The sequence below is a fragment of the Equus quagga genome, unplaced genomic scaffold (genome assembly GCF_021613505.1).
Source record: "Equus quagga isolate Etosha38 unplaced genomic scaffold, UCLA_HA_Equagga_1.0 153_RagTag, whole genome shotgun sequence".
NCBI lineage: Eukaryota > Metazoa > Chordata > Mammalia > Perissodactyla > Equidae > Equus > Equus quagga.
In genome coordinates, this window is record NW_025796915.1 from 5,348,782 (window position 1) to 5,358,551 (window position 9,770).

General features: G+C 51.1%; 1 protein-coding gene across 1 annotated transcript in view; it reads right to left on the minus strand.

Moving 5' to 3' along the window:
• LOC124233071 (thrombospondin type-1 domain-containing protein 4) overlaps positions 1–8,714 on the minus strand; it is a 548,658-nt gene extending 539,944 nt beyond the window's left edge. Inside the window, exon 1 of the mRNA XM_046650144.1 lies at positions 8,491–8,714. The gene's annotated coding sequence lies outside the window, so the exon portion shown is untranslated. The remainder of the gene's footprint in view (positions 1–8,490) is intronic.
• Between the last annotated feature and the right edge of the window lie 1,056 nt (positions 8,715–9,770).

Here is a 9,770-nt window from a genome sequence, read left to right on the forward strand (position 1 = left end):
GGGAGAAGGGGAGAGGAGGGAGGAGGGGGAAGGAGGGAGGAGGGGGAAGGAGGGAGGAGGGGGAAGGAGGGAGGAGGGAAGGAGGGGAAGGAGGGAGGAAGGAAGGAGGGAGGAGGGGGAAGGAGGGAGGAGGGGGAGGAGGGGGAAGGAGGGAGGAGGGGGAGGAGGGGGAAGGAGGGAGGAGGGGAAGGAGGGAGGAGGGGAAGGAGGGAGGAGGGGGAAGGGGGGAGGAGGGGGAGGAGGAAGGAGGAGGGAAGGAGGGGAGGAGGGGGAGGATGGAGAGGGTTAGAGGGATGTTCTGGTAAAGTTACGCATATAGCAAAACTCAAGTTAAAAAATACCACTTGTGGAATTATAAAGTATACAGTCTTTCTGGAAGGCCAATTTGACTAGATGTATCAAATACCTTAAGAGTATTTGTCTTTTGTCCCAGAAACAGCACTATGCATTAATATAAGTAGAAAAAATGCACAAAAGAAGCAGTTTTATTTATAAATAACATTAAAAAACTGAAAACAACCAACATGTCCAAAAATAGGAGACTGTTTAAGCAAACATTAATATTTTTAAAAATACTCTGCAGTCATTTTAAAAATCATGTTTTGGAAGAATACCGAATGTTTAATACATAGGGAAAATGTTTATGATGCATTGTTAAGTGAAAAAAGTAGTGGACAAAACAATATGTTCAGCATGATACCAATGTTAAAAAGCTCTGTGTGTTGTGTGTGTGTGTACAGACAGAGAGAGAGAGAGACTAGAAAGATGCACATTAAAAATAATGGCCATTACTGGTTGGGGAATTATGGATGATTTTTATTTTTCTTCTTTGAGTTTTTCTATATTTCCTAAGTTTTCAACAATAAATATACCTTACCTTTGTAATCAGAAAAAAATAAAGTATTACATCTAGAAACTTACAAAGCAAGTCAGCAATGTTGTTATCAGCAAGCAGCAGTTGACACCAGGGTCCACGCGGAGTTCAAAGCAATGCAGCAGACTGCACAGGGGCTAAGACGTCTACACAGCACCCAAAGGAGGCAGACTATGGCAAAGATGGCTCCAAGCCCTCTAGCCCACTTCTCCGGGGCAGGGGGCCACTGCACCCACACGGCCTCTCCAGGACACATCCCAACAGGCTTTGCCAATGGCACGAACCAAGGGCAGTGCAACATGGCGTCTGGAGGACAGAGGCTGCGCATCCCTCGCACTCCCAGACACAGGAACCCAGCCAGCCCCCACCTGCCTCACGGAGCCCACACGAGGCAGGAGCGCTCACCCCACCAGCCCCTACATTTCACAGCTCTTTCACATCTGCCCACAGTAGAAAATCAGCACCCTTTGTGTTGCATCTGTTTTAGACGGTAACTCCACTCCTTCTCTAAGCAAACAGTCAGCCTTTTTATTTATTTATTTATTTATTTTTGAGGAAGATTAGCCCTGAGCTAACTGCTGCCAGTCCTCCTCTTTTTTGCTGAGGAAGACTGGCCCTGAGCTAACATCCATGCCCATCTTCCCCTACTTTATACGTGGGACGCCTACCACAGCATGGCGTGCCAAGCAGCGCCATGTCCACACCCGGGATCCAGACCAGTGAACCCCGGGCCACCCAAACGGAACGTGCGCACTTAACTGCTGCAACACCGGGCTGGCCCCCGGCCTTTTAATTTTACGAGTGGGTTACACAGAGATAAAAATGAATGAAGTACTGATGCGTGCTTCGACATGGATGAACCTTGAAAACATTATTCTTAGTGAAAGAAGCCAGTCACAAAAGACCACAAATCGTATGATTCCATCTATACGAAATGTCCAGAGTCCATAGAGACAGAAAGCAGATTAGTGATTTCCAGGGGTTGGGGGGAGGCAGGAGTGGAGAGTGACTATTAACCAGTATGGAGTTTCTTTTTGAGGTGATGAAAATATTCTGGAATGAGATAAAGGTAATGGTTGCACAACTTTGTGAATAAATTAAGAATACTGAATTGTACCCTTTAAAATGGTGAGTTTTATGGTATGTGAATTATATCTCAATTTTTAAAAAATTTTAGGTGGGTTACAATTAGACTTTTCAGTGGGTTACAATTAGATTGAGGCACTAACTGACCCATTGGTTCCCCCGGAGCACATGTTTAGAAGTTAGATGACGTGGAACTCAAACAGGACTCTGACATCTGCCTGCTGTGAGAGCCCACGCAAGTTCCTTAACTTGCCTCTCTGAGCCTGTGTTCTAGGCTGTAGAATAAGAAGAATAATGTCTAGCTCACATGGATTATTGAGAGAATTAAATAAGTGAATGCAGGTGAATTCCAGTACCGGACACGCAACTCCATTAACAGCAGGTCCTTCTCCATTAGCTGGCCAAAAGGTCCTTTGAACTTTAAGCAAAATGAAACCCTGGGCCTTAACTAAAATATCAAAAGTCAAGCAGAGCCTGGGTACCTGTCTGTTCTGGAAAAGACTCTAAATGGATCTAGAGGCTAGAATGTCAGTGCACACCCTGTAATAAGACTTCAAAACATGAAGACACAGCTCACCTTATAACCAGCAATAAACTGCCCCGCACAGTCTCAAGGGCCTCATGTCCACGGTCAGTCTGACTCGCCTCCCAACCATTAGATAAATGTTACTATTATTAGCTTCAACCAAGGTTCAGGCAATGGGAGCTCAGAGAAACCAGAAAAGGGACAGAGCTGTGATTTGCAACCGGGTCAGCCTGTCTCCATGGCTCCTAATTTAGCTCTCAAGGCAGCTGCCCTCTCCATCCTCGGCCACTGTGCTTGGGCCTGTCAGGTCACAGCGAGCCTGGCAATGGGCAGAGCTGGTGCAGAAGTTGCTGTGACACAAGAGGACCAGGCAGGCGTCGCTGCCCAGTCCCCCAGGTCTGGCCACCAAGCATGGAGGCAGGGGACAAGGGGAAAGGCAGTGTAATCTAAAGGGCAGCCAGAGGCCAGGGAGCCAGCAGCAAGGGAGGGGCCAGGGGACCAGAATTCAAGTCATATGAGGTTCAGTGGTCAAACAAGCGAGATCAAAGAGTAGGTCGTCAGGTCACCCAAAGCAAGTCAGAGAGCTGGAAGAGAAGTGCGACATCCTTCCCTGGGAAGACCTGGTCTCTGGATTAACTAGAGAGGTGAGAAAAAAATGACGGCTGCCATCCATGTGGCACGTCCACATGCCTGAAACTGCCTTAAGCACCTCACATTCTCAGGAACCTCACCCATGGTATGAATCATTATTACCCCCATTTTACAGACGGCAGAACTACAAACAAGATGCTAAGGAAACTGTCAGGGACTACGGCTGAGTGGAGCCAAGGTCCACCTCAGGGAGCGGGCTCTCAGGCTCTCACCCCCTGTGTCACGCTGCTGCTGTCTGACCTGGGGCGGGGGTGGACCCCACTGCTGGAGATGCTGTCCACCCAGTGCCAGACTCCCTCCTCTATCTCCCTTGATATGACAAGTGGTCAGAAGCACAGCATTTTAGGAGGAAAAGTCTGTTGGGCAACTACAAATTTGTAACTTGCTGATATGATTGGAAGGTTTCCAAGAAGGAAGCAGGGAGAGCAGCTCCCAGCAGTCCGTGTGTCCATTTTCATAAGAAATTCCTCTTCTCTCTCTTGACTGAGCATCCAGGAAAAACGGTTAAGTCAAAGATGTGGCTTGTCATCCCACCCCCTGGTCTTCATGTGGCTGCATCCCCACCATAAATCAAAGGCCATGTTCCCCTTTCATCAGATGCCTTGGGTAATTCCCTTGCGATTTCCCTGCTGGGGCTCAGAGGGCCACAGCCTAAAGGGTTAACATCTCATTTCCTCTCGTCTTTCAAGCCTTAAGCCCCATCCTGAGCTGGGTACATTCCAAGCCCACCTGGAGCAGGTCATGACGAGTCCCAGCCCACGGCTGGCCCTTCATTTCCCCTGGCAGGAGATTAGATGGGGTGCCCATTAATCACTCATTACTTCTGTCCTCACTGCTGGCCAGCCCTCGGGCAGCCAGCCAGCTGCCTGGGAGGGTGGGGCAGGCCCGCCTGCTGCCCAGCCCAGGTTGTGGGCTGCCCAGTGCCACCCTTCTGGGGCAAGACACCACGCAGCGTAAGCCTGACTCTCTGTCCTCTGAACCACACCCAAGAGGAGAGGAGCAAAGAGAGGATACTGCCAGAGAGAAAACCACGTGAGTGATCAGCTCAGGCAAGGCCCATCGGAGAAGACAACGCGCACAGTACCTTGCACTGAAAGATCAGGTAAAAAGAAAAAGAGACCATTCTCCCAGGACAACAAACCATCCATAAAGAAAACCACTGCCTACGTGTTTCTTAGTTTCTTCTTTAGGAATCTAAAAGGAAACTGGAGGAGGAGAGTAGAGAGGGGAGAGGATGTTGAACGGATAACTCATTATCATTATTACTGATTAATGATTATTAGTTCATTTGCTGGGTTTGAATATACGGCTGCAATATTCAGCCCATTTCTTACCCCAGGCAACTTGGGGCTCCCAAGCCAACCCAGCCTTATCCTTCTCCCTCAGCACTTGCTCAGGCCCAGAAATAAATTCACAGTGAGCCTGACCAGGGCTAGGCTTACACGCCTTTGTAGGGAGCAGGTGAGGAGCATGCTCCCAGGACTGAACTGAAGACCCCTTTGACCAAAAGAGTGCTCTCCCCTTGGCCTGGGCCACAGTGCTCCAATGCTCACTCCTTGGAGTCAAGGTCAAGGCCTCTGTTGACAAGGACATGCTACCTGGGATAAAGTGGCTTATTAACTCACCAGCTGTGACTAGAACCTCACTGTAAAGGCAGCCTAGGGCTGTGGTCCTCAAACCCAAACATGCAGCAGAATCACCAGGGAATCTTACAAATGCCAGTTCCCAGGCCCTGACTCCACCATGGAATCTGGTATCTTCCCCACCAGATCCTCGCTCTGATTCAGATGTTCCGAAGACAACACTTTCAGGAAATATTGACACAGTGGAAAGAGCACCAGACTTAGAGAGCCAGGTTCTAAGCTTAAGTTCAAAACGCGAGTTGACCTCAGGCAAGGAAGCCGGAGTTTTCTTCCTTGTAAGATGCAGATGATAATGTCTGGTCACAGGTTGCTGGGCGGATTAAAGCACCAAGTACAGCACATACCAGTGCTCCATGAACGTGACCTGAATGAGTTCCTCGGGCCAGCAGGGCTCTAGAAACCAGAGAAGTCAGTTTTGATAGGTTGGGGAAAGAAAAGAGGGTAAGCCAGGCCCAGAAGATGAGGGGGGCCCAGCCTCATGCACAGGTCCCACAGAGGAGGAGTGAAGAGCGGGCATCCTGAAAGGGGTCAAGAGTCAGCGACGCAGCCTCCAGCCAGAGCCTCCCACTGAAGCCCCCCTTTCCAGTGTCAGCCTGTGTCAGGCATTAGCTCCCATTTCTAATTCATTATTTTCACAGAGAAGACAATCAATAAACACACACGAAACCTTTATATCCACACATATGTAAACAGATATCACAATTCTACACACACAAAAAAGGAAAGATAAAAATGGGGAAAATGAGAGAAGAGGAGAAAGAAGGGAAAAGCGAGATGGCAGGTCAAACCCGGTTGCATTTTCAAGATTGCTGGATCTGGTAAGGAGCTCGCACTGGGCTACACAGCCTGGGACAGGCCTCAGGAGGAGAGGCGAAGGGGCTGCCCTGGAGACACTTCAGGTTGGCTGGGGAGATGAGGCTCACCCATTAGGACATGTCGAGGCTGAAGAGACTACAGGGGAACACATAAGATGGGTTCAGGGAGGGGAGAGACGGGTGTGCACAAGAAGGGCTGAGACACACTTCTGCCAAAATTTAGATTAGTAGAGGGGAGATGTGAATTTCTGAGCTGAGGGTAGGGCCCAGATAAAGACAAGACCCAGATAAAGAGACTTGGTGTGTGCAGTGAAGGGTTTCAAGGAGGAAAGAGTTGGGCTGTTCTTGGAACATAAAGTAGACTCAAATTAAGACAAGTTTCAAATGCCCAGATGAAGAATGACCTTGATTCAACCACATCCATACCAGGACTTTCATATCTCCAGGTCTTTGCTCAAGTACTTCGCTCTGCCTGACATGCCCTCCCTTGTTCTAGCCTTTCCCACCTCTTGAACTCCTCTTCATGCTTCAAAGCCCCACTGTAACTTTCCTAGCTCCTCCCATGCAGAAAAAATTACTCCCTCATCTGTGTCTCCTTGATGTTTTCCACATCCCCAATGTTTTTCATTGTTTTGTGGTTATTTCTTTACATCTGTTTCTCTCCCAGGTGTCTATTTATCATCTCTAGCCTGACAACAAATGGGGGGCAGAGATATTGTCTTGTTCTTAGTGTAAGCCCCAGCACATAGTAACAGTCCCTGGCACAAAGCAGATGCCCAAAAACATGGGTTGGAGAAGAATTAAATAGAAGTGAAGACTGGGGAGCCACTGTGATTTCTTGAGAGGAATGATGTGGTGAAATCAGAATTTCAGGAATATTAATCTGTCAGCATGAAAGAAGATGGATTAAAATGAAGAAAGCGACTCATGTCCGGGAGTCAAGAGGGGAGATTATTACTGTAATGTGGACATGGTTTAAAGAGCAGGCACAGGGAATGGAGACAGGAAAATAATTCCCTGCGATATCACAGAAGAATGTGGAAGGGACTTGGGAATGAATGAGCCATCAATGTGGGGGGTGGGATGGGTGAGCCAGGGGCACTCAAACATGGAGACTCCCAGCCAAATGGGAGAAGGGTGATGCCATGGAGAGAAACATGGGGGACCGAGAAGAACAGGGGCAACAGCCAGCCTCTCTTTAGGATAACTGATAGCAATCACAATAAGCATTTCTAGGGGAAAGCAAAAACAAAAACAAAAACAAAAACAAACCTCCAAGTCAAAATATAAACCCCTGATGTTACTCTCAAACTCTGGGCTGTATTTTATTTCATTTATTTTTTCCTAACAGCCAGCTAGAAATATTTCTTCACGGCAGGGGAGACGGAAATGAAGATAAGATCCACCTGGTGCCCTGCTCCATGCTGGGCATGGAGGAGACAACACAAGCTCAAATGACCAGCCCTCCCTACAAGCGGCCAGCCAGCTGGGTGCTTATTCAGTAGCGGCTCCCTTATCCTCATCACCTGAACTCATTTCCCAGGCCAGGCCCTCCGGGAAACCCCTGCTCCAGCCCTGCAGAGGTTTATAGGAAAGTCCCAGGATTCCCATGTGCTTCCTTGCATTAATTCCAGGGCTAGGATTTTGTTTTCTAAAGGAATTCAACTATGGTGCCAACAAAAATCTATAGGAATTAAGCAATACTATATTTAAATCAATTTTTTTAAATGTTTGCTTCCTTGTATATTGAAACCAGGTAAGATCCTCTTAAACTCAACCACTTCTTCACCTTTATCAAAAACATGCAGGTTATGCAGGTTTTAAGGGCTGTGTGATCTCTGAAAACTCTTTCAACTATTCTGTGCCCGGGTGCCTTCAGCTGTGAAACGACAGGTGGACAAGACGACTCCATAGACCTCTCTTGGGTCTCTATTTCTCTTATTCCAAATTCCAATATGATGACTTCGGGTACCCAGGTACAAGGCTTCAGATGCACTCACTGCCTGCAAAGGGGCGAAGGGGTGCGCGGTGGGGGTCACAAAGGAGACGGAAGAGCCTCAAGCGGGCACATTTAATAGGCAGTAGTGGAGGCTGGGGGGCGCGGGGCCGGGTGTAGACTGCTTAGGAAACACCAGCCCTACAAATTCCAGATGCTAAGTCGGCCCGAGAACGCCCTGAATGCCCTTCGCAAGTTAGGGCTGATGTTATTTCAAAGAAACAAATGGTAACTTCCGTATCTCTAAAGCTCCAAGGTGAGCTAGTTCTGTAAAAGCTAATTCTTTCAGCGCGCCAAGAGACTGCAGGTACTGGGACTGCACTTGAGGAAGTGTCCAGAGTTGGCGGAAACAGCCCATCCACTCCCTCTCCCAGAGGCGCTGGGTTGCAGCGGCTTAGCTGAGACACACACAGATTGGAGGCTTTCTAGAAAACGGCGTGGCCAGGCCCCGGGCTGGGGCTCCTTCGCGCCGACTGAGGCTGGACCAGCGCTCTAGCCCCAAGCAGGACGTAGGCGAGGCTGGGATGGGGGCGCACAGGCTGGGTGTGCACTCTCCGGTCCCCTTGGTCTCGACCCAGCGGGCGCGGGCCCCGACTCGGGGACGGCCCAGGTGGACTGTCCCTAGACTTTCCGAGTTGGCGGGGTGAGCACTGGCGCCGGGACAGAGCAAATCCCCCAGGAAGGGAAGAGGAGGAGAGAAGAAGGCGCACCGTCGGCACAGACCAGGCGCGCGCGGGCTCCCGGAGCCCGGTGCGGGCACAGCCCCCGGCGTCCCGGACACACCCACCGCGCCCCGCCGCCCGCGCCAGCCCGCCCTGCGGTCCAGAGAGCCCCGAAGGCGGGCAGCGGCCAGGCCGGGTCGCGGGTGGCGCGCAGAGGGCGCGGGCGGCTCTGCTCACCTGGCGGTCCGCGTCCCGGAGCGGCCGGTGGCCGCCTCGCCTCGCCCCCGCGTGGTTCCCGGCGCCGGGCAGCCCCGAGCCCGCCGCATGGACGGCCGCCGCCCCGCGCCCGCCCTGAACGGGCTCCCGCTGCGCCCCGGTTCCGCGTCGGGCTGCGCGGGCGGCCAGCGGCTCGGGCGCGCGCGGAGAACGCTGGCTCGGAGTTTGCGATCCGAGCGCCGGGATCCGCGCTCCCTCGGTCCCTCCTCCCTCCCCCACTCGCGGCCTCCTGCTGTCATCTGGAGCCGCTCCTGCCGCCCCCTGGCGGCCGCCTCGGGAAGGACCGGCCCCCCGACCCACCCCCCGCGACCCCAGAGGGGCCCCTTAGAACCATAAGCGAGACTGATCCTTGGGTACCGAGATAACAGACATCATCCCGTAGAGGGGAAGACAGTCTAGACCAAGGCAACGAGGGCAGGAGGGTGGTGAGAGTGAAAGGAAGAGTGGTCCAGGCTGGCCGGGCCCGGCCGAGGGGAGAAGGGGTGAGACTAGGAGGTAAGCTAGGGTCAGCTGGTGGAAGGATTGAATTCCGCGTTAATCTGATCCTGAGGTTTGTGGGAGCCATGGGAGGATCGAAGCGCAGGAGAGACGTGGGCATCCTTGCGTTTTGGAACAGCCATTCTGGCTGCATCGGGAATGGGCTGAGGCTGAAACAAGGAGCAAGCAAGGAAACTTTTGCTGTAAACCAGAGCAGAGAAGGCGGTGACTGTAAGGACAGGGGAGGAGCCCTCGTCTAGGGGGCACACACAGTCACCCTCACTCGCGTACTCACACACAAGATAGACTCACTGGGCTCCTTCTGAAGGCGGGGAAAAGGCCAAGAGGCCCCTGAATTCTAACTTGGGTTAGCATGGGGGCGAGAGAAAACACACTCCCTGACAGCCAGAGCCGTCCAGCCTTGCTTCTTGTCCTACTCAGGGTAACACTGTGTGCGAACAAAAAAGCCTGCTGCCAATAATAATAATAATAAGCATAATTAATAATAAAGACCACACTTTGATCTGTATATCCAAGGCCTTCTTTTCACTAATTGGGAAATACTGTCCCAAGGAGGGCATGACCCAAGTTATACAGCTAATTAATGGCAGGAGAAGTAGGAGAGGCCAGTTTCTTGACTCCTAATGCGCTGCCACATTCTTTAAATTCAAGAGAGGTGGGAAATAGAGCGACTGTGAGAAAATATCCCTCCTCCCCTGGGAGGGGTGCTGGGGGGTGACCAACATTGGAAGAAGCTGTCCAGA